Source organism: Colletes latitarsis, chromosome 5 (genome assembly GCF_051014445.1).
Source record: "Colletes latitarsis isolate SP2378_abdomen chromosome 5, iyColLati1, whole genome shotgun sequence".
Classification (NCBI taxonomy): domain Eukaryota; kingdom Metazoa; phylum Arthropoda; class Insecta; order Hymenoptera; family Colletidae; genus Colletes; species Colletes latitarsis.
Window position 1 is genome coordinate 32,512,083 of NC_135138.1, and position 25,579 is coordinate 32,537,661.

At 38.0% G+C, this 25,579-nt stretch overlaps 1 protein-coding gene across 5 annotated transcripts in view; it reads right to left on the bottom strand.

The window, feature by feature from the left end:
• Positions 1-25,579, bottom strand: part of Hnrnp-k (Heterogeneous nuclear ribonucleoprotein K) — a 158,565-nt gene that overhangs the window by 131,098 nt on the left and 1,888 nt on the right. For 3 of the 5 annotated variants that reach the window (XM_076765915.1, XM_076765908.1, XM_076765920.1), the window contains exon 2: positions 8,436-8,449. The gene's annotated coding sequence lies outside the window, so the exon portion shown is untranslated. Of the gene's footprint in view, positions 1-8,351; positions 8,450-25,579 lie in introns of all 5 variants that reach the window. The other 2 variants (XM_076765916.1, XM_076765909.1) reach the window with 1 other exon arrangement.

Genomic DNA, 25,579 nt, shown 5'->3' on the forward strand with positions numbered 1-25,579 from the left:
TAAGGCCGGTTTACGCGTTTATGCCATAATATCGCGGCCGTGCACCACCCACGAGTACATCACGATGGACAAATTACGCCAGGACAGAAATACTCGATTCTGTGCCGGTTGCTCGAACTATGGCCAACGGTACTCAATAATGAATAAGACGAAGCAGCGAAAGGTTGCCACCCCTCCCAACCCCACCGTTACGGCCACGAAAAACAATGTAGGATGGGTATGTATTAGGCGATTATGGAAAATGTACTATCTATGCCACGAAACGTAAAACTTTATTAAGTGTATAAAATACCTACTTTTTAACGTTGCTGAGAAAAAAGTTTCGTGTTACGAGCGTGGAAAATCTATACACGAAATTTTAACAGCGACAGGAGTGAAAATTGGCCCGTAATTGAACATTTTTAGTGATCTTTGTAACGTTTGAGAAGATGTATTAAATAGCACATACCTTGATACAACTAATTAAGAATATATTTATATAAGATATGACTATTCGAGACGAGTGACATAATTTTACAAATACTAATGAACAAATCGATTTGAATGTTGGTCTACACGTAACGTCGATGATTCACTGGGAGTGCCGGAATCGTGTAAACAGTGAAGGTACATTTTTCCGAGAACGACTGCGCAAGTATTCTATATCGTTATAGCTGTTATCTATTATTCTGTAAAAAAAATATATGTACCTTGATAAGATACAATCCAAACTAAATCAAATCCAGCGTACAAGTTTATATAACACCTGTATTATAACGCAAAATATTCATTCAAATTCATTAATTGAAAATATTCAAATTACTCAGAACACAAATGCAGACTACAGTAAAGGACTAGATCCAGCAATAAAATATCTGCTTTTAAACCTAACCCTGGTAAATTTAATCGAACGTAGAAATTCTATTTTCTTTGTAGATCTATAAGCTCCACGCATAAGAGAACTTCCAACTGTTGCAGGTCCACTGGGAAAGCATTACCAAAGTCTTCTGGCGGATCTAGGAGGAAATGGCACAACAGTGTTGCTCTATCAACCAAGAATATTACTTCCTCTCAAAAACAAATCCTGTTTACATCCGAGCAATTCTCGTCCGTCCAGATGCTTCGAAAATATACGGTGGGATTGCATCTTCCACGTCCACGTAGGTGTACTCAAAATAGCATATTTACAACCGAGAGATCAATCTATAAATACATCACCGTCTACCGGAGTCAAGGTAGAATTTTGCATGCGAGAAGAGCAAAACAAAAGAATTCTGCGTGACGACGCCATCGCGGATCTGAGCAACCTGAGAACGTCTTGCAAATCAAGCGTTCGCGTCATCGTCGACGATTACTCAACGGATCACCGTACTCCAGTCAAACGATTTATTTCCACCGACGATTCGCTTTTTACCCGTTGCGAAACGTTGGATTCTTTCGCGACGCGCCTGCATCGCCATTTTCGTTCGCATTCGCGAAACAAGCGGCTTACCTGAGGCCTCCTTCAAACGCACGCAACGTAAGATGCTTTAGGAGTTTCGTAAATGTTAGATAAAAATTATAATATCACGTTGTTTATATTTATCATGAGTGAAACGAAAAAACTTACTCTATGTTTTGTTTTAAACTATTTATACATAGGGTGTTCAGCCACCCCTGTGAAAAATTTTAATGGGAGATTCTAGAGACCAAAATAAGACGAAAATCAAGGATACTAATTTGTTGATTGAGGCTTTGTTAAAAAGTTATAGAAACATTTCCGGCCACACAGTATATTTTCGGTAATGAATTTTTTTCTCGAAAATACGTAGGATTTCGGGGGTATGTGTATTCACCAAAAATGATTGTTATTCACCTGCGCAACTAAAAATAATTTTTTTATAACGATTTGAAATTTTTTAATTTTGTCGAAAAATTTCTGCACTTACTGAATTTTTTTCTCGAAAATGCGTAGGAATTCGGAGGTATGTCTATTCACCAAAAATGATTGTAATTGACCCCCGCAACCGAAAATAATTTTTTCAGAATGATTCGAAATGTTTTTTTTTCGCCAAAAAATTTCAGTGAAACATATCAACGGTATGGTCAGACATTATTACATTTTCGGTAATGAATTTTTTTCTCGAAAGTGCGTAGGATTTCGGGGGTATGTGTATTCACCAAAAATGATTGTTATTCACCTCCGCAACTAAAAATAATTTTTTTAGAACGATTTGAAATTTTTTAATTTTGTCAAAAAATTTCTGCACTTACTGAATTTTTTTCTCAAAAATGCGTAGAAATTCGGAGGTATGTCTATTCACCAAAAATGATTGTAATTGGCCCCCGCAACCGAAAATAATTTTCCAGAAAGATTTGAAATTTTTTAATAACTTTTTAACGAAGCCTCAATCAACAAATTGATATTCTTGATTTTCGTATTATTTTGGCCTCTAGAATCACCCAATAAAATTTTTCCCAAGGATAATCGAACACCCTATATACTGCTATATTACCACCCCCGTATGTAACAGTTGGCATTTTATTATTAATTGACCATCAGTATTAAAAATATTAAATTTTCTTTCGTCGCCGAAGAGTATCCCCAAAACTCTAAATTTGTATTTAGAATTTTTAAGAACTCTCTAGATAATTATACGACGAACACCGACCTTATTTTCTATTTAGACACGTAAAACAGACGCGACAGTCAACGCGCTGATAAAAAGATATATTTATTCATATTAAAAATGTTCTTTCGTGGTCCTCTCGGATTATAATACTCCTCCCCAGAGCGCGCATCTCCCACTTTGAAAAACCCACAGGTTCAGTCACTGTGTTGCACGGTTATTATGTCCGTGCGCGACTTAACGCGACGGATTCGAATGCAAAGCATCCCTTCTGACTACACGTTCATCTTCCTCCTCTCTTTTTCCCCTAACATTTTACCACGGTCGTCGCACACCTATGCTGCGCGTTCTCGCCTTCCGTGTTGCGCTGCACTTGTCGCGTATCTAGCGTCCCACATGCGCGACTCTTTAGTCCGCACTAGCGCCAAAGAGGCTCTGAAAAACGCGGTCGGGTTAAATTCCGTCGCGTAAACGAGCTCTTCGCGCGCGTTCGCGCGTTTTAAACCGGTCGCCACAAACCCTGACGTTGCAGCCAGCCGTTGGAACCGTTAGTAATCGCTAACAAACCGTACAGGGCGATTCCAGCGGCGAGAAATCTTTTCTATTAGGCTTTCCCCGACACGACACACGCCTATCCTGGGCGCAGTTCGTCAGACACTTTTGTTAACTTTCTATAACCTTAGGGGAACAATGCTTGTGTCTTCGCGGCTTAGAAACCCACCCTTGAAACTTCGAGTCTCCGCGCGTTTCTATTATTTAGAACCGATACGACTAGAACAAGTTCGAATTTTCTCACAGAATTATCTTCTGTCTCCTTGGACTTTATAGTAGGGATATAAACAATGTAGAGTTACCCCCGTATTCGTACACTGGTAATGGTGAACTTGTTTCTTACGAATTCTTTCTGTGTTGCTTCTATTTAAGAAATAAATTCATTATTTCAATTCTTTGTTTACTATTAATGGGCAAGAAATGCTCAATTACAAAACCGATAGAGAGATATAATATAAACTATGATAAGTAAATAGTGCCAACAATACGTGCATCCTCTATAGAAATTTTAATTCATTTTCAATTAAATAAAGTATTTATAATCCAATTTTATCGCACACTAGTCGTATAATCAATAGGATTTGATGAAACTTCTTTGAGTATATAACGTCAAAGTAAATGTCAAAATAAACATAGAAGATATCATAAATTATAGTAATTGTTACAGTCATCGGATAGGGGATGAAATGCCCTTTAAAATGAGCGTTCGTACGAGTCGATAGCTTTATTAGTTCCGGAGATATGACGATTTTAGTTTCAAGTCGATGCGGTGGATAGTTTCGGAGATATAAGGGTTCGAAGCTTTGTTTACATTTCGATGCGCTCGCGCGAGTTCATTCATCTCGCGCGCGTGAAAATAGTAAACAGTGCGTAGTAAATTCTTGGAAATACTACGACTTCCTGGTCACGACCGTCTCGACTCACGCGCGACAAGGAGGTCCGGCGCGACGCGTCAGACGGAGACAGAGATAGTCGAATTAAAAAAATTACCCCTTTACATAAATTACGATATCTCGAAAACGAAAAGTCGGATCGACAAAAACCAAAAACCATTTTAAAGGGGAAGCTTTACCGCTTCTAATAGTGGTTAAATTATTGATAAAACACTAGTAGTTTCGGAACTGCACGCGTCCAAAGTTTTTAGTACTTTCAATATGCGTTAATGGGCTTTCGTAAGACGGAGAGTGGACTTTTAAAAATTACCCCTTTACATAAATTACGATATCTCGAAAACGAAAAGTCGGATCGACAAAAACCAAAAACCATTTTAAAGGGGAAGCTTTACCGCTTCTATTAGTGATTCGATTATTAATAAAACATTAGTAGTTTCGGAACTGCACGCATCTAAAATTTATCTATTTTTAATACGCGTTATTAGACTGTTGTAAGACAGTGGAATGGTACTGATAGCAACAAATGGCTCTGAAATAACATTGTATGTTATAAATTTTAAACGAAACATTAAAAACTATTATAACGTACGAATGTAAGCGTGGAATAATTATATCCTCTGTCTAAACAACGTTCTTGAACAAATTAATACGTTCTTCGATTGAACTAACAGTATAATATAAACATTAATCCACTTAATGTTGTCTCCATCATATTATAGTCAAAATACTGATGAAATAATTGTTAAATGCTTGCGTCGAATCATAGTAATTCGATAAGATAGATACAACAGTGATAAAAAAATCCTATGTCGAGCTGGATTCGACATAGGGCGGCAAAGGGTTAGCCAGTCAGCTGTCTGATTAAATTGGTTAGATTTCCCTGCAGCCCCTGACGCGTTCAACCGATATGCGTCGAATTAACTAGATTAAGCGTCGACCGCCATGGAAATCCTCCATCTCGCGCAACATAGGCAAACAGATGTGTCGTTACACAAATCTCCCAAAGCTTCTAACACTCAGACCCGCGATTAGGGGCGGAATTAAGAGTACCTGTCGGCAAGCCAGACAGAATACGCTCGAATTCCAAACGAGTAATTTTTAAGTAGGATTTGCAACTGCAAGTAAAATAGAAACTCGACGAAAAGGAGATCCAAAGCGGTATTTGGAATTCGAGGAACATCATAAATTCACGAAATCAACCCCCTATAGATGCATCGTGGGTAATTCCAGGCCTCGACGACTGTCACGACGACAAGAAAGTTTCACTGAGATCCCGTGGCAAGATCAAAAGTCGTGATCTTCTTCCGTGAGAAAATAAAACATGACCCGATGAAAGAAGCCTGAATAAACGCGCGGGAACTGCGCGGAACGCAGAGAAGGGCGCGGTTCAAATTTTAACAAGCACGTACCCCGTTAACGAGCGTCTCAATTAAAGCCGATATGAGTGCAAGATGACCTGAAATCGTATGACTCGCCCACTTGTCGACGAACTGCATCCACGTTCTTCACGGTCCACTCCCGTTCCCGACGATCCGCCTCGTCCCGTGGTCTAGACGCTAGAAAACCATCCGACGATTCCTTCCACGCGTTAATTTCGATAACTTTTCCAACAAACCCCCGTTCTCGACGCGGGAATTCGTATTAGGCTGATCCGTATACTGCTAGTTCTGAGTTACATATTCCAAGCTTCCGCACTTTCCCCATTGTTTTTAAATGAAGCACGTTCCTCGCCCACGGTCAACCAGAACTCATCGTTTATGGCGAAAAATCATTAACGCTAAAACGAGAATTCATATCTCCTTTCGAGTCAAAAAAGGTAATCACATACTTTGCTTATAGTAGAATGTAATCTGATCCCATCTACTTTCAACATATTATTAATTTTATAAAGTGGTTGCACTATAATTACACTGCGATTACAAAACAATTCTCGTATAATTATAATATAAATGCAGTATAATTACAATGCATTTTGCGAAAATAATGTACACAGATTACTATTTCTCCGATACTGATAACAAAGTAGAACGTTTAGTCTCCATAGTTTCGATTAAAGTGCCTTTTTCACGAAATTTAATGAACAATAATTAAAACATTGAAAGGTACAAAAGATAAAATTTCAAAATATACGAATGGACGATCGCTTACACAAAAATCTTTTGATTCCAAAGTTTTCACAGCAATGTACAACAGTATTGTGATAGATAAGTTAAAATATATATTATTTATTTTCGTATTTTTATGTGAATTCATAAATTTGCTTTGTATATACATACGTGTTGCACACCTTTGTGTCTTATTATTTTCAAAGCATCTTTTGCTCATGCAAGACTGCTGAGCAAGGTATTCTATTTATTTATTTATGTTTATACCGCGAGCCTTTTGCATCGAATACGAGGAAAATAAAAAAACGAAGAGACCGTTGGAACCGACGTGGCAAGGAAAAGGCGGTGAATCGAAACGACGTCAGGTGTAAAAGAAATGCCATAAGGTGTTCCTCGAGCTCGCGGAAGAGGACTCGTGTCGGTTCGATTCGTTTCGCGGAGAACCGATCGTTTGATGTAACATTAAGGCATTACTGGAAACAACCGGACAGACGGAAAGGCGGTTCGGTTGCGAAAACAGCAACGAGTGGCACGCCATCCTTAATAATTCAGGGACGGTTCTATCTTTCACGACGAGTCACTGCTGCCCTGGGGCCTCTCCGAAGGAGGATACTCGCCGAGGGCTGATGTCCTGGGGATATACAGGGTGCTCGGCCACCTCTGGGAAAAATTGTAATGGGAGATTCTGGAGGCCAAAATAAGACGAAAATCAAGAATACCAATTTGTCGATGGAGGCTTCGTTAAGAAGTTATTAACGTTTAAAGTTTCGCCCATACTGAATTTTTTTCTCGAAAGTGAGTAGGATTTCGGGGGTATGTTTATTCACCAAAAATGTTTGTATTTGACCCCCGCTGCCGAAAATAATTTTTTCAGAATGATTTGAAATTTTTTATTTCGACAAAAAATTTAGGCACCTACCCCCTGTCGATTTTTCTTAAAAATTCCTTTTTCACTTTTAGTAATTTTGTTTGACGCCCTACAGAAAAGTTGTCTAATACTTTGTTGTAGATACCCATGAGCTCTACTTCAGAAAAAAGTTTCATTGAAATATATTCACAATTGTAGGAGTTATGGCTGTTTGAAAATTGGACCATTTTTATGGGGTTTTTCTCATTTTGCAGGGTCAAGGATTAACTTTTTGGATATTTTTGCGATTTGTACATATTCTCTGCCAAAATACGCGTAGTTTGCTTTTTTGAACATTAAAATCGTCCAATCCGGTCAGGAATTATGACGTTTTAAAGATTTGCATTAAATTTCAGGGTAGTATTTCTAGCCTCAGATTAGATTTTCAGTAAAGAATTTTTTTCTCGAAAATGTGTAGGATTTCGGGGGTGTGTCTAATGACCAAAAATAATTGTAATCGACCCCTGCAACTAAAAATAATTTTTTCAGAATGATTTGAAATTTTTTAATAACTTTTTAACGAAGCTTCAGTCAAAAAATTGATATTCTTGATATTCGTCTTATTTTGGCCTCTAGAATCTCCCATTAAAATTTTTCCTAAGGGTGGCCGAATACCCTGTATACATAGGGTTATGATCGCCCGGCGGCGACCAGAAGCCACCAGCAACGCGACACTCGAACGGAGTGTCCATCCTCGAAAAAGAAAAGCTTCGAGAAAAGAAACAGTGGCCGACGATAGAGGAGGAGTCCATTGTTCGTTTTGAATTGGCCGTTTCCAGGTACGGATGTATCGATCTAGCGGCTAGAATGGCAAATTTAACGAGCGCGGATTGTTACGTTGGACCCTTTAATATCGTTGCCATTGAATCTGCGAACTGGCGTTGGATAATAATGGACCTTAATAGAATATCGTCGTTTGTGTAACTTCATTACTCTGCCAATGGCGGAAAGAAAATTGCAGAACCGCAATTATTGCGGCAAATTTCGAAGATAAATTCCTACGCACGCACTGACTCTTTCAAACCGTGATTTAGAAAAAATAAAAATACAGCAAGCATTGCTTAACACTGTTTCTACCGCGGTTTTAACCCCTTGACGTACGATTTAATGTAATTTTTCAAACGCATACTATTTAATTTCTTAAGAACTTGTGAGACGTTATTTTTAATATCATATTATCGAAGAAGAATGATTGAACTCGGGAAATAATTTCAAGTTCGAATTGTAAACGATGTCTTTCACCTTCGATAGAAATAGTGTTAAATCTTAATAATAGGAAAATCTTTAATATCAAAATATAGTTTACCTTGTTCGCAAAAACGGGCCAATTTAGAAGCACTGATATACTGAAAGATTCCAGGAAAATTTGAAGATCGTTAGGTTCGCTTACCTCCGGGAGAGAATCTGGAAACAAAGATAAAGAAAAAATATTAAAACATAAAAATAATTCAAATCGTAAAGAAGTTTCTTGCGATACGCTTTACGCAGAATCGAGAACTATAACACAGTATTCCACGATAAAGCTCCAATTAGACGATGATCAATAACATTGAAAGGAACACAGAATACTGCTCGACAACAGAATCGAAGCAAAAGCTCGTTAATTTCAATTGATTGGACTAATACAACCAGATCTACAGCCTTTTTTTTTTAAATACTAAAGATTGTCATTTTATTTCTACGTTATTATTGTAATCGTATATGTATTTAACTTCACAAATATAGTTTTGTGCTCTGTATAAGGATTATATGTATGTATTATACATCGACTCTGAAAAGATGTGGGCCAACTAATCACACTGTCAGACGCCTTAAGCTCAATATTTGTTTCCCTTGTGATATTCATAAACTCTACTACCAATTACCAATGAAATTACTCCCGGAATATTTTTCCACCCGTAATTGTCACCGAAGACGATTATTGTTTCTGCAATGCGAAAGAATTCCGACCCAGTGCGCGACGGTCGATCGTTTGACGGAAAACCAACAGTTACCCTTAGGTCTCCTAAGAATTTAGGTCGCCTGTACCGCGAGTGTCTGCCCTTTAAGCCCTTCCGTGCCACTTTCCGGATCGTCGATCTCACTTGAACGCCTCAGCTCCGCACATCTCGTCAGAAGTATCCTGACTTCGCAATAATTTTACCATCCCGCCCCCGCTGGGGCTTCGTGTTATCGATCTGACCGCGATAGAACATCCCCCCGTACGTTATCGTGCACAGATTTCACCTGTTCCCTGGCACTTTGTTGAACGTTTCCAGAAAAAATACCTTTCTATCGTCGTTTGGAGCCTTTAGAATCAACGTTTCGAATTTTATTGAAATTTAAATCATTTCAGAAACTCCTTCCTAAAGTATAACAGAACCAGGGATCGAAACGATCTTAAGAATAGTTTTTAAGATGTTATTTATCGGTCTTGACCGAAGCATTAGTGATTAGACACCGGAATTAAAATCGTATAGATACAATTCGGAAAAATCGACAACGAGGGTGTGAAATTATATAATGAAATGTCTGATTTGGCACGTAATAAATTTTCTTGTCGTTTTTGCGGCACCTCTGTACTCGCATTCTTCCTTTAATCGACCATTGATTAAACCAGACTCGATTCGGGCGCGAAAGTGGCCCATAAATCGGCAGCTAAGCCTGATTCAAGACTCCTGGTGTTTGTTTCTATCATCGAGGATCGCGATCCTTCCAGCGAACAGTTATTTATCGTTATCGTCGAATCCCCGAACCACAGAATACACAGCCACGTTGTTGCATTCTTTATTGTTACTGGTCGATAGGAAGTTATCACTCGATACGAGACTCAACAATCGCTGCATCGACTGACAAACATTAAACAAATCAGATATTCTTGTTTTAAATGAATCAAAAACTTTCCAATATAAATCATCCTACGTATTCGTAATAAAAATACAATAAAGAATTCTGAAATATTTTCGATTTAATTATTTCCATAAATCTGGTATTTTAAATCTAGTACTTTAATAGAATCCTATAGTTTTTATCGAATTCATTGAATTCAGTTTCTCAGCTCGTGAAACGGAAAGGAAGGCTGATACTAGCGAACCGCCTGGTCAAAAGGTCAAATCAAATTAAGATGCACAATATCGTTAAATATATGTGCGAATCCACGGCCTCATTCCCATTCAAGATCCTTTCGCGTTTCAAGAGTTCCCCGCGTACGCAATATGTCGAAGTTTCACGCGAATTAATGAATTATACGCCGACGAACGTGAGAACATTCGTCTCTCGTTCGACTGTCTAACATTTTGTTCTCTTAAAGAAGTTTGCAACTTTAAGGTGCTGAAAAAATTTTATTTTAATAAATTGCATTCCACTTTGGTTATGCATAGAATCAAATTGACTCGACGGGGAGGAAAACTGCAAAAACGAAAGAGATATTTGCTCGTTTAATCGCGTCGGAGCACGTACCGCCGAGGAAATTGTTTTAACGACATTAATCCCTTGTTTTCAAGAAACACGCTCCTGCGAAGCGCGGATAGAAATTTAAACAAGCGGCGAGCAATTTTTATTTTGGAGCCGCAACGGAGAGGACTCGGACCTTGGCAGTTATTTACCCGCTCGAGACAACTAAAAAACTGGAGGTAAACTAACTCCAGGCAGAGCTTGTACGCTTTGTCCGGTAAATTGGCTGGAAAGCTGCTTCAATTAGAAACTTTTTCATTGGCCTTGTTGGTTCTCGGTCTCGATAAAAATCGAGAAATCAATTTAACGACAGTTTAGCGATAAACAAATTTTTCTCTGAATCGAATACGTGAAACGAGGATACAAAATTTAAACCTTCTCTTCTACGAATTAAAGTATTAAAGCAATGACGCTGAGTACAGTAGAGAATTTGTATTTACTGAAATTCGTATTGTATAATTTTTTATTGAGAAGACATAATGTTGAAAAATAGGTGAATTCGTTGCATAGACGGTACTAAAATAGCTGCATAAAACGGACAATTTGTCTCTTTATCTTTTGAACGATCCTCGTATTTGAAATTAGTACAATCGTGTCGTTTGTCGCACGTGCTATTTTGTCACTGCGGTATAAACGGTCGACATACTTTTCCATACAAATACTTCATTGTGCGACGTCCGCGGAAATTTTCAAGCGAGCCTGAATGAAAGTATTTGATTCATAATGAGGTGGCGTCGACGTCTACTAGTTCCGAAGCGGTGCCAGAGCCTCTTTGAAATGTTAATTCTAGCCATTACGCGCAATCTTGGCACACTGACCACTTTAGTTTCGCCCGTGAATGGCAGACCCAACGCCCGATTCTCGTTTTCGTGCTCGACCGGGACAAGGAACCGTGTTTTTTTATTTTTCGTATTATTCCTCATAAAAGAATCCCCGTTCGTAAAACTGACACTCGTAAAAAAAAATAAAAACCACCAACGCGGGATACTTTCGGGTTTCATTCTCGTAAGAGGCAAATAAACTTTGCGGGCATCGATCGTAACCGTCACGAGGAGCAAAAGGAACCTAACGTTTCGTGGGAAATAAATTCTGTCGCCCAGGAACGCCGAGACATTTAAGAAACAAATCGGAGGAAGGTCGATGGAGACAACCTTACGCGAAAATGTCATCCATAATCGCGATATTCGTTGCTTAATGTTGTTCTTTAAACGCAGAGTCGATGGTCAATAGAACTCCATTTATTGCAACGAAATATTCATCAAAAATCTCTGGTCTACTAAATACTATTGAAACTTATTTATTTATTTTTAATGGTATCTTTACTGGTGTATTTGTTAGGTTTTTCTGATTAAAATAAGACCTAACACGGTATAGTTTGAATCATATTTGCTTACTTAATGAGCGACAACTATTCATTTTTTTGGCACCAACTTTTTTAAAACACGATTTTATACTGCATTAGAAAGTTGTGAAATTATATCGTGATTGGTCTTATTTTAATCGGGAAAGTCACACAAATTGGTAAAAGTTTTATTGAAAGAAGAAAGAAAAATAGAAACTGCAAAAGATGTAAATAAAATTAATTTACAGTGTTTCAAAGATATATCTACTATTTTCACTGTTGAACCAAATAAAGAATTTATTTATCAAACTTTATCTAATTACTGTCCTTGCTAGACATTTCCACGTTCATAAAAATTGAAATATTACTGTGAACCGAGGAACAAGCTAAATGTATGATTAAGTTCACTTATCTAAGGATTCCAGTTAATTGAAAGAAAAGTTGTAAATAATGAGCACAATTAGAGGACGATGTGAGCAATTTGTTCCACATCGAATTCACATAAATTCCACTGTACAATTGTTTTGGGACGTCCACGTATTTCATAGTTTAAAATCTACCTGTTATACCACCCTTTCAACTTCCTTAAATCTCTATTATAATAAAGCATATTCCATATGTTGTATTTACAAATAAAATTGAAACTCGTCTCTGGTCGTAGAAAATAAGCGCGACGGTCAACGCGTTAATTGCAGGTACACAGGTAGTCCCCAGATCAAATAAGTTAATTAACCCACTTTTAGTTCGTAAATTATTGCTCGTACATTTTGAATCTATTCAACGAACAAATATTATTTCTCGACTCTCGCGAATTTAGAATATTTGTAAAATCGTCGAGACTAATCAAGCCAGAAAATAACATTTCTCCTAAAGTATTCCTGAAAGGTGACGTTGTACTTTCGACTAGAATCCGCAATTTGGTGTTCGCGGAAGAGTTTTGCTCTCGGGAGTCTTTACGCGCTGACACGCGATGGTCAACCTTGCTGCAATTACGAGCGACGAGGAAACTTCCAAGCACGAAGGTTCCTCTCAGCGTGAAAGAAACCTCCCCCGGTTGCCTCCAGACGTTGATAGCGACTCTTGAGAGCCAAAGCTCTCCGCTGGATGCCAAAGCATAATGGCGGCGTGCGCCTGAAAGCGCCTTCTTTCTTTTTTTTCTTTCGCGAGTGCGTTAAGGACACGCGGTAAGGAACGCGAACCGAAAGCGAAAGGATCTGCTGGTTGACAAGGTGGAGCAATGGCAGGTTCAAGGTCATCGAAGATGGAGAACCGATTGCGAAACGAGGACGACTGCAGCTGTCCTCGGGCACGGGACGCTGCACCTGCGAGACCCACGACACACTCGACGCCCACGTTCCTCTCACGATCGCCATTACGAAACACCAAAGGAACGCTCGAACGAACTCGAGCAGCTAGTTCGAACGCAGAAAACGGGAAGAGCTTTCAGAACACGATCGATGGCGAGGGGGAGGAAAAATATCGAGGCGAGAATTTGGATACACACGATGTGTCGCGTATATTAAAAATAAAAATCGAAGCTTCTGAACTAATCAATTTTCGATCCAAGAACCCTTATACTTTTCTGAATCGATCGATGTATAGGAAAGTGTACATTTTTTATCGAATAAAAAGGATTTTGCTAATTTTTACTACTGCAATTTCTTGTCAACCGATTATCGACTAACTTTTGTTCGAAAGGTTTTTTTATTATTGAAACATCGTAGTGATCGTTGGAGTCCTATATCAGTAATAGGATGACGCAGTTATCCGAGCATTGCTGCAATAAGCACCACTCTACCGCAACTTAGTCTTTTATAATTTGACAACCACTGGTTTTAAGTAAAAAAATTTCCTTTTCGCGTAGGAAAAATGAGTTTGTCCAGCTAGAATCAGTTTTAAAACTTTTGAACGACAGTGTACTTGAACTCATCGCTAGGAACGCCAGTCCGGTGCAGACCGAGTGAAAACGCACAGGATCGATCCGCAGTCAGGGATCGAGATAGATCACGGAACGCGTACCGATTATTCAGGGCTGTTCTTTTTCAATCCATTCATCGGTTTGGTAAACATCGCCAGACAGTCATTACTGTCGGAAGCCTTTAATTGAAGCACGCCGACGAGAAGCCACGAAAGCGCGCGTATTTACGGGACCTCGCAATTTCTTGTGACTTTTCCGCAAAAAGCTCGCGCGTCTGTCCGCTAATTAACGTTAATTACTCGCGCCGGGTAAGAAGGGCTGTCGCATTGAATCGGACGAATTGCTTGTTGCGACCATTTTATTGTTTGCCTCCTTCTATTATATATTTTCTTTCCTTCGAGCCAAAATTATTTTTACACCGAATATAATAATTGTCGAAAAATTAATTGTAATTCTATACGCGGCGCGCTCGTTCGCGAATTCCACCCCCTGTTACTCTGTTCGACCATTACTTTTTCGCAGCAATTATTTCGGGACTCGAATTATAACGAAATACAATACACGATGTCCTGTAATCGTAGCGGAATAATTCGAGAACGTAACGACAGAATGAAATTCCATCCAGTTCTTTTATGCAACGAGATACGATTTCAGGAACTCGGCCATTCGCGGAATTCACGAATTCTTTTTGACCTCTCGATATCGGAGATTCTCGACCCGTCGAATAAATTGTTTAGAGGAATTCTGAATTATTCTTAAACGTCTCTCCGCTTTCCGTGGTTTCAATTAAACTACGCTCCGACAATGTTTACGTTTCGTCTGCATAATGAATAAAATTTAAAAACGTTTGCTTCCGCCAGCCAGGCAAAAAGGATCGACTTCGTTCAACAAAATCAAAACGCAACCAACATAAAAACCGCAACTCGACGTACTGTTCGGTTAAATACGTTTCCACTTCCATTTAAAAGTTTCGAAAAAATCACCGGACCGTTCTCGATTGGCTTTTTCCACTTGCTTTTCACGTAGGAACGAATCCAGCCCTGAGGGATCACGAAAAAAAATTAGCATTCCGTCTTTCTCCTTGTTTGGTCTCGCACGGTCAAACGATTTAACAGTTCAAAAGGCTTCTATGGCGGACTGTGGGCATAACTATGCGAAATTCAGAGGTAAAGAATAACACTTAAAGTAACGAACCATTTGTATCATTTCAAATTCATACTTTTGATCAGATTTTCTAAAAAATATTAGAATTAGTTTATCGTGGCGTTTAATACCCATAAGAATTCTGCTTTCTGTTAGTTTCAGATATTATGTCTTGTTAAAATTCTTGCTCTTACGACCTACTGAAAGCATCCTTTTCCTGTCGAATACTATACTTTTTTTATCACAAGAGCGTTCGTTAATCAGTATTCACAGCAATTAACTCTAATAACCGTAGATGATAACAGTACTAATTACCATTGTAAAATTATTTGTACTAGTAGCAAATGATAATGCTAACCGTAGTAATAATACCAGTAATAATAATAATGAAGTTAACGATTGCAAGAACAACAGCAGTAATGGTAATAAAATGGAACATTAAATCACCGAGCAATTTCAATCTACGAGGATCTAGCAAGCCGTGCGAAATTTTATTCATTACTTCGCGTACATCTCGCATAAACGATGAATGCGTTTTCTGTCCATTCCACGCTAACGATGCGGCCATTCAGAACGAAAAGAGAACCGTCCAATAGCGAAACACGATTATACGCGTATGAAACGAGGGACGAGCCCCGCGATGATTTGAAATAAGTTACAAGCATTTCGTTGAATGCGAACGTTCAACGATTAAACGGTGAAAAGTGATCTTTCAATTGCAAAATTCCTTAAATTACCAGACAAATTGCGGTAATTAGCGAGTCATAAAACGTTAATAACCGCTAAAAGTTTCAGGATTTTAACACTACAACTATCGACAGTTAAATCTCAAAAATCTGTTTTCTAAACTGAAATGGGATTCCATGGATTTAATTTTATTTTTTACTCGTATTTTTTCACCATTATTTTACATTTTATTCTACCATAAAAATGGAATATTCTAGCTTTTAGAAATTAACTTTCGTTTGATGTAAGAATGTTGTTTCAATCTTAAGATTTCCTACTCTGTTACAGACAATCATATTGCGTCAAAAAGGATGGTTGCGTTGTAAAAAAATCGGAAGTACGATTTTAATTTTGGCCACGCAACGTCGCTTTCCTGGCCCCATTGTCTATTGTCTCAGGGTTCTTTGTGTTCCACGACGTACATACCCAGCGGCATCAAAGGAAACGACCATCGCGGGCGCGCTTGGCACGGGAATTTACGATCATCTAGAAAAATCGTCCCTCGTCCAGGCTGCTGGCCGGTCCAGCCACGATTCCGCAGAAGGACGACGAGGAATCGTGGGAATTGATCGAAGCCCCGCGATCTCGGCGCGAGTCTCGACGTGCAATTTGCAAGAGAGAACGTGTTAAGCGAGCGTTTTAGCCGCGACGGTGCGTAGTCGAATGCGATACGCCGCGGCGTTCTCCGGCGGTAGAGACCTAGATCAACAACGAACGACACCGTCGATCGCTGCATTCCATCGTTGTAAAAGTACACGCCGCCGTGCTTCCAAGGACTACGAGTCGCCGAGGGAAGAGGTGGCGAGATGCAAAAAGGGAAACTCTAACGCCAAGGCAGAGGGACCCGAGACGCTGTCGCAATTTTCTTGGGCAACGCGCGCCCGCCGCCATCGACTGGAATATTCACGGGCAAGATACAGCACTGACCAACCACGGTACTGCCTCCCTACTTGCAACGATCTGCGTTACGGATACATGCCACGGAATCGTCTCTCCCCACCACCGTTTACGTTGCACGACTCGTGGACGATTGAACCACTATAAACGCGTTGTTTTGTTCTCTTTGGTATTTTTTTGTAAAGAAACTACGCATGTTCTTGCAGCGACGTTTTGCATATATATTTATTACTCTTCTGGTAATATTCACAAATTTTTGCAAGGAGAAATAGTCAAAATTAGTGTCGGAGCCTGGTACGCGATCGCGTACTGAAAAAGTGTTCTAATGATAGAAATTATTGAAAGGATCAAAGCAATATTTCTTTTCAGAAAATCCATAAACATTGAAACAACTTTACTGTAATTACTTATTTTAATTTAGTTAGACTTTGAGGCATCTGATGGTATACTATTGTATTGTTAAATCATTAAACAATTTACCGCGGTAAATAGCGTATTTATAAGAATATCTTTTCAGAGTTAATAAGCTGTGGTTCTTAAATACAGGTCGACGAAATCTGACAAAGAAGCCCGGCTTTTCACAAAACATTGTCTTTCACGCTTCGCTGGGCTCTAAAGGGGATGCCCCGAGTTGGAAGGGGTAGAAATGTTCCCATCTGGGGCTTATTTTAAGAATCGTTACTAGAGATCAACGGAAAGCAGATTTTTACCGAGAATCTGTTCTCTAATCAATTTGTAGGATGATCGAAACGCGTCATGCCACTAAATTCCACTCGATGCTTCCCGCTCCATTAACGACGCAAGTTCTCTGGTCTAATTTGAACTGTTCAATAGCACGAGTTGCATAAAACATTATTACCCTCGGAACTTTACGACGCCGTTGCATTATCGGTAATAACATTGGGTGTAATTAGTTTCGCGGGTTAAGATCGACGGGGTTGCTCGTTACGCGATTGCAAGAAATTGAACGTATTTGTCGATGGATTTTTACACCCTATGCATGGGACGTAGAGAGTAGCATTGTTCAAAAATAATCTGGATGGGGTTTCCGTCGAGAGTGACACAAAATTGACAAATTGACTGAATGAATTTGATGTTAAACTGGGGAATATTAATTTAATTTATATTTTGGAAAACAAATATAATAGTAGAACGAATAATTATGGATAAATTTATGTGCTTTTCTAATTGTTAAGGAAGATGTGACTCTCACCTGTCTGGAAGTATTTAACGAGAAATAAAAATCTACATTTTTTCAAGATCGACCTCACACTCGATTACAGAACACTGTACAATAAAATACAGAGAATGTGTAGGAAATAATTTACAATATTTCGTGAGATAGCCGTTATTATTTATAATTAGCTGCAATCGTTACGACATTAATCGAATTTACACTTCGAAAAAGTTTTAAAAGCCATCGTTTCCTACAACGTGCTCTGTGAACACCATAATTTTATCACGCCGTTAGACGCGACACACGAGAATGTGTTCCCGCCACAAGGAACATCATGTTACACAACACACATGCCGTTTCGTCGACCACAGCCACGATATTGAAAAAAAACACCTATTGCGTAACCCCACCGTTGGAATTCTTCGTTCTTTTTCTGAATTACCTCTTCCTAGTGTTGCAAAACAGCAATCGCGAGAACACGCTCGGCAAACAAATGACTCGTTCAATCGATGAACCAGACCTAACGTTGGAATTCCACGCCAGTAAATTCTCACATATTTTTACGTTGTCAAAAATAGAAAGTTCAGAGGTCAATTAACCTTTAAATGCACGATTTTTCTATTTTGGCCGAAAAAATATGTAGATTAATATATAGGCTATGCAATATATTCATTCAGAATATAATAGAATTATTATACCCATTTTGCACACCGTATCATTTTTTAAACAAATAAATCAAGCAAAAAACCAACGTATTTTAGTAAAAAAATAGTTACCCAGCTATTAAATATCTTTTCAGCAAAAATAAATCTCCAAAAAATTCAATTTTATTGTTACTCCTAACTTTTACGAACTTCTTCTTCTGTTGTTGTGTTTGTTTGAATGGACCAAGTAATACGGCAAAAGTAAAACTTTCACTACGGTTGATACTTTGATTAGAAGTTAAAGATGGCAAAGTTCCGCAATTTCGTCAATTTCTAAGCTAAGTTCGCCAATTTTCTCTCCAAAAAATTCAATTTTATTGTCACTCCTAACTTTCACGAACTTCTTCTCTTGTTGTTTGTTTGAATGGACCAAGGTAATATGGCAAAACTAAAACTTTCACTACGATTGATACTTCGATTAGGAGTTAAGGCTAAGTTCTGCGTGAAAGAATAATTTAAAAAATATATTGCTTCAAAGTACATTGAGATTTTTATACCCTTGATCTTTCTACATCCACACGATTTGGTTGAAAAGAATTACCGATAGTTTCGCGATTAAAAACCGAGGATCCCGTCTTGATTCGATTATAGAAAGAATGCGCTCGATGCAACCAAGCGGCGTAGAATTTTCCTTTCGGGTTGACACGCTCGCTCGCGAAAGAATACGCGAGGCAACGGGCAGGAAAAATGTGTCATCGATTCCGCAGACTTTTGTGGCGTTCCAGTTAGCCACGTGGATTCGAGGAAAACACTCTCCCGGGTAAAGTGAAACTCGCATGTCGAACGCCGCGCGTAAATGACACAGATCCGAAACGACGTGCACCGAAATGGAAAATGCACGGTACTTTTCGCCCGATAAGGCATCGGAACGATTAACTGCGCGCGTTTCTGACCATTTTCCTCACCCCTTAAATCTTTCGCGTTCCTATGACACGCACTGCCCGCCATCGATTTCGTTTCAGCGGCTCCCACGAGACGCACTGCCCGCCACAAAGTTCCACGACGATCGAGGACTTTGCTACACGAGGGAGCAAATCTGTTTTTATCGATTTCAATTAGAAATACCTATTTATAAAACTGTCTTTACGACTTTACGCATTATTAGGCGCGTGTAAAAGTTTTCTTTTAAAACAATAGACAATCAACCCTAATCGTACCGCGATGTGACGCTCAGTCACTTGTAAGAATCATGGGAATAATTAATATGTATGCAAACATAAAATATTATACACAGACCATATATATTTTGATCTCGAATTATAGAAAAGGATTTAAGGATTAAATACAAAGTTCAAATGTGACTCAGAGTCGCATGGTGGTACGATCAGGGTTGGAACTCGATTGTTATTTACAACCAAAGGTGGAATTCGTATAGAATAATTATTATAAATTTTGTAAGTTTCGTGAGAGGCCTACAGGACCGAAAATCGGGGAAAAATAATTGCTTATGACGTGAGAAATTACCTTCGTGGGTAATGTATTGCGTATAATTATTGACTTTACGATCTTTATGGATAATAAAACATTTTTGTCTACCTAGATCTGCCGTTTCAACACCGCTGTGCAACATATCGCGTGGTTTTTATCTGACGTTTATCGTCATTCATACGACAATTTCCCTTTCCTCTGGGCGCAGGGAAAAAAATAAATATGTTACGAAACGCGTATCTGGAACTGCGACTTCGGATACAACAAAAACTGGAAAGCATCGAGGCCAAAGTAACCCGCATTTTATGCAAATCGAGCGTCAGGTGGGATAATTAATTCGCGAGAGCACGCGTGCAATCTATATTCGTACGATTACTTGCGTTATTATTCCGATTAACGTATCCCGCATTTATGGACACGCTACCGAGTTTCCAATAACCTACACTCACCGAACGATTAACCACATGCGTGCGTCAATTAATACTTTTCGTCGTGCAAAACGTCATCGACGTCGTTTACGCGATAAAAATAATATTACCGAGAAAAAAATAACAAAACACAACATTTCGACGAATGAAAATTACATTCTAGCAATTTAAAACCTTTCTGCTTCCCCTGCATGAAAAAAAAAAATTTAATCAAACTAGTATCGATTTTGCTTGTTGATATTTAAAAAACACACACGAACGGAATTCTTATTTGAATAAAAATTTGGAATAACGAATTAAATATAAGGCTGTTCATTCGTTACTCGTTGAACAAAGTTTTCAATTGTAGAATTGAATATTTGACAAGGAACAAGTAAAAATATTTTGTGTAAATATTATTTATTATCGGAATAAAAGTAACACGTAATCTGTACAACGTCGCAACTTGTTTCTTTCAGAATATAGCAAGAACGGAATTTCTTTGTAGATTTCTAGCTTCGTGGGGGGGCATGATTGTTATTTCCCTCGTCATGGTGTCTCGAGTTGCATTTTATTTTTCGAGAAACCACTCTCGTTACTGACCTTGGCCAACACGGCCATTACGCCATCCGTAACGCTGATGTAATTACAGACATAACGAGCTTCCTGTGCATCACGATGATATTCGAATTGCACCAGTGCATCCTTACAAAAAGTTTCAGGGAACACTTTCCATCCAGCAGTGACGTCGATACTAAACAGTCGATAAATAAAGCGTTTTTATCCATTACCCACGATTGCGTTTATTAAAAACCAAAAACAAATTTTTAAGAAAAATCGACAAGGAGCCTGAAATTTTTCGACGAAAATAAAAGATTTCATCTCATACTGGAAAAATTATTTTTAGCTGCGTAAATCGATTGCAATCATTTTTAGTCATTACACATACCCGCGAAATTCTACGCATTTTCGAGAAAAAAATTCGAGTAGGTAATAAAAATTTCGGCGAAATTAAAAAATTTCTAATCGTTCTAAAAAAATTATTTTCAGTTTCACGGGTCAATTACAACCATTTTTGGTCAATACATATACCCTCGAAATCCTACGCATTTTCGAGAAAAAAATTCGAGTAGGTGCTAAGAATTTCAACAAAATTAAAAAATTTCTAATCGTTCTAAAGAAATTATTTTCAATTACAGAGGTCAATTACAATCATTTTTGGTGGATAGACATAACCCTGAAATCTTATGCAGTTTCGAGAAAAAAATTCATTAGCGAAAATATAATGTGTGTAAACTTCTTATGTAGGTATATTGAAATTACGATTTAATTCCAAATAATTTTTCAAACGTACGCTATTCAATTGTATTTAAATTTGTTCGTAAAAGGAATGGCCACGAAAAAGAATAGATTTGTTTTATGAATAGCTCGCCAATATAAAAATGTGTGGATTTTAATATATAGAACTTGATGAGTGAGTAGCCTTATGATTGTGAAACTTGTAACGAGCCAGACTCATAGTTATACGTGATTAACTTTATATACAATTTTATTTCAATATTATAAGACTCTTTAAGTTGACAACATAACAGGAAGTTTTGTGTGTCTTCTTATGAACTTTGAGGGGTAGCTTACGTTAACGTTAAGTAAAATAATTCAGTTGAGATTGAGAGTCCACTCGAGGGTTGAGAACGCTATAAAATGGCAAGTACGCCATCGAGCTATCGAATATTTCTTCGTTCCACGACGAAACTTGTGGGAAAAGTGAAAACTCGGCTCCAACGATGTTCCATCAAGATCTCTAATTATTCGCGTTTATACTTTTTTTTCGCGCAAAGAACGCCTTCTTTCCGCTTACGAGCGAGGATAGCCCCATAAAAAATAAAAACTTTCGAAAACAGGGGTCGGGGGTGCAAGCCATCCTTCCCCGTTTCCATTGTTTTCCACGCGGCGGTGCGTGCGCCGAGCACGCGTGCTTGCGTGACGATGGGCGTGCGTGTGAACACACGCGCTCTCCCACCCCTCTGTAGGCCAATCCCCACCCCAACCGGCGGGTCTCTCTCGACGGAGCGTGTGCCAACGGTAATGTTTGCAGTCACAAGTTAGAAAGTTTTGTGATGGCAACCCCGAACGGTCAGTTACCCTGGTAACGCTTTGTTGTGCCATTGTGTCGAACGGTAGATCCACCCTACCCCACCGATCCCATCCCCGACCCGTTGCACCCCTCCTCCCCCTTAAACGAACGGTCACCCTACCTGGATTCTCGACCTAACTCGGCTTGACCTAGCTCAAATCGTCTTTTCAACTCCCGCGCGTCGCCTCCACCACCCCCTCTGGATCATCCATGACAAAATGACGGGGTTGCATTTCCCCTGGAGCGATTCTGTGGTTCCCCAAATTATGAATGGCTGGGTTAGGTTTACCGTATGTAGGATACGGAAGCAGCGGAACTGGAGAAAACGAAGGATGGTGGCAGAGAAAGTGGATGATGTCGAAAGCAGTGGAAAATATTGTACCTGTTACGATAAGTCGGATGAGCTAGCGAAAGTGGAAAGTATGGTAGCGATTGGACAAACCATAGACAGTGAAAGTGCTAGGGAAAACGAAGGGCCAAGGAAACGATTAGGGACAATGGAGCTGGCGAAGAAGCCACAGGGCAAAGATGACGACAGTGGAAGAGGATTATTAAACCCTTTCAAAATTATAAAGTGAAATTTAATTAGCGTACAAATTTACTTACAGTTATTCAAACTTGGTATGTTAAATTAGGGTTAAAATATTTCTTTTTCGCCCTTCCCTCAAACTGTAAGTCTTCCTACTTTGAAGAACACTGAATTTACCCTTAAGTGGATTATTAGCCCCCACAAGTTTAAACTAATATTGTATAATATATGTATATGGAATTATTTGAAAATTTATGCAATCCTCAATTAGTTCATTATTTTTTAAATGCTTTAAAGGTAAGTTGATTTCCATTTACCATTTGTAATTATTTGAAAATTTACCTAATCCTCCATTAGCCCAATATTTTTTAAATGCTTTAAAGGTGAGTTGATTTCCATTTACCAATTTGGTAAAAATCAACATTAAATAAAATAATTCAGTTAAGATTCAGAGTTAAATATTGAGCATTAAATGCAGAGAATGCTATCTAACTGCCAAGGTGTTCCAGAATTCTAAGCACGATCGACTATTATATTTGTAACAAGTTAGCCATTGTGCCTAGGAAAACTATTTTCACACAATGGCCTTCCAACGACTTGACTCCGTGCTTGTATCATCGACCTTCTTAATTACGTAATTGGATGGATCGGGATCTATTCTTCATTCGCATAGACTTTCGAGTCAGGTAAAAGCGAATGAATCCAAATTAATTGCCTCGAAACCATACGAGTAAGAATTGAATAGCACAATGAAACGTCCAACATCGTAATTAGCGGTTTAATTGCAACGCACAGTTATCGTTAGAAGGAAATAAATCACGAATTAGAGTCGAAGTTCACGGCGAGACGATCAGAAGATACGGATACACCGTCGAAGGACAAGGAAATCATTAATACGCGTGAGATAGTCTGATAATGAACAGACTCGGAATCATAGAAATTAGCGATCGCTGGGTCGAGCTGCTTAATAGCTATTCGCCATAATCAGGCTATTCCCTGTTGCATCCTGAAACAGTCTGGACCGATTAATCGATAGAAATTAATAATATTAATATCCTCGATCACGAATCATCGAATTATTCCTCGCCTTTAATATCGACGAGTTCAAAGAAATTACTAACTTGTGTAATAATTGGATTGATTACTATTTTAATTCATTAATAATCCTAAGCACGTAGTAAAGTAGTAAAAATGTAGAATATCGTTATTAACAAACCAATAACAGCTTATTAATTCAATGATATTTTGATATTATAATGTCATCTAAACAACTTTCACGGATAACATTTTTCACGTAGAAATATATTCGTAAATATATCTGTAGATTAAAATCATTAACTATGACTTACGAACCATATCATTTCGTTCATAATCTGTAACTATTCTAAGGGATACACGAAGAATGTGATTACTAATCTAATCGTTTGAAAGTAAGTATGAAATCATACAATCGTTCTAATAACAAAAATAAAATATTGCTGATTGCGTTCAACTATTATAGATTACTTGACTGCACAATATTTTGAAGTATGTAGTAAGTAAATTATTTTACACAAAATTCATTTATACAGGGTGTTCGACCAACCCTGGGAAAAATTATAATGGGAGATTCCAGAGGCCAAAATAGGATGAAAATCAAGAATACCAATTTGTTGATGGTGGTTTCGTTAAAAAGTTATTAACGTTTAAAGTTTCGCCAGTATTGAATTTTTTTCTAGGAAGTGGGTAGGATTTCGGGGGTATATCTATTGACCAAAAATGATTGTAATTGACCCTTGCAACTGAAAATAATTTTTTTAAAACGATTTGAAATTTTTTAATTTTGTCGAAAAATTTCACCTTTTCGAATTTTTTTCTAGGAAGTGGGTAGGATTTCGGGGGTATATCTATTGACCAAAAATGATTGCAATTGACCCTTGCAACTGAAAATAATTTTTTTAAAACGATTTGAAATTTTTTAATTTTGTCAAAAAATTTCACCTTTTCGAATTTTTTTCTAGAAAGTGGGTAAGATTTCGGGGGTATATCTATTGACCAAAAATAATTGCAATTGACCCTTGCAACTGAAAATAATTTTTTTAAAACGATTTGAAATTTTTTAATTTTGTCGAAAAATTTCATCTTTTCGAATTTTTTTCTAGGAAGTGGGTAGGATTTTGGGGGTATGTCTATTGACCAAAAATGATTATAATTCATCCCCGCAGCCAAAAATAATTTTTTCAGAATGATTTGAAACTTTTTAATTTAATTTTTTAATAACTTTTTAACGAAGCCTCAGTCAAGAAATTTATATTCTTTATTTTCGTCTTATTTTGGTCTCTAGAATCTTTTATTAAAATTTTTCCCATGGTTGACCGAACACCCTGTATATTTAAATAACATCGTAGTCTAATTCGATGAGGAAAAGCCTCGCCTTTATGGATGATTATGTCTACATCGATTCTCGAAATAGGGCATGTCTATCTTCAAGCACTAAGTGTACAAAAACAATATTCATGACAAGATATCATCGAAAATATAAATTAACTAGACTATTACTTTTAATAATTTAAATCTATTACGGAGCCATCTACTTCAGTGGTTAAAACGACAAATATTTCTGCAAAGTAAAATAATATTTCAAATAATAGAGCATGCAATAATCCTGACAAATTCATTTATTTATTTTATCGTACCAATTCTATGCATTGCATTTCA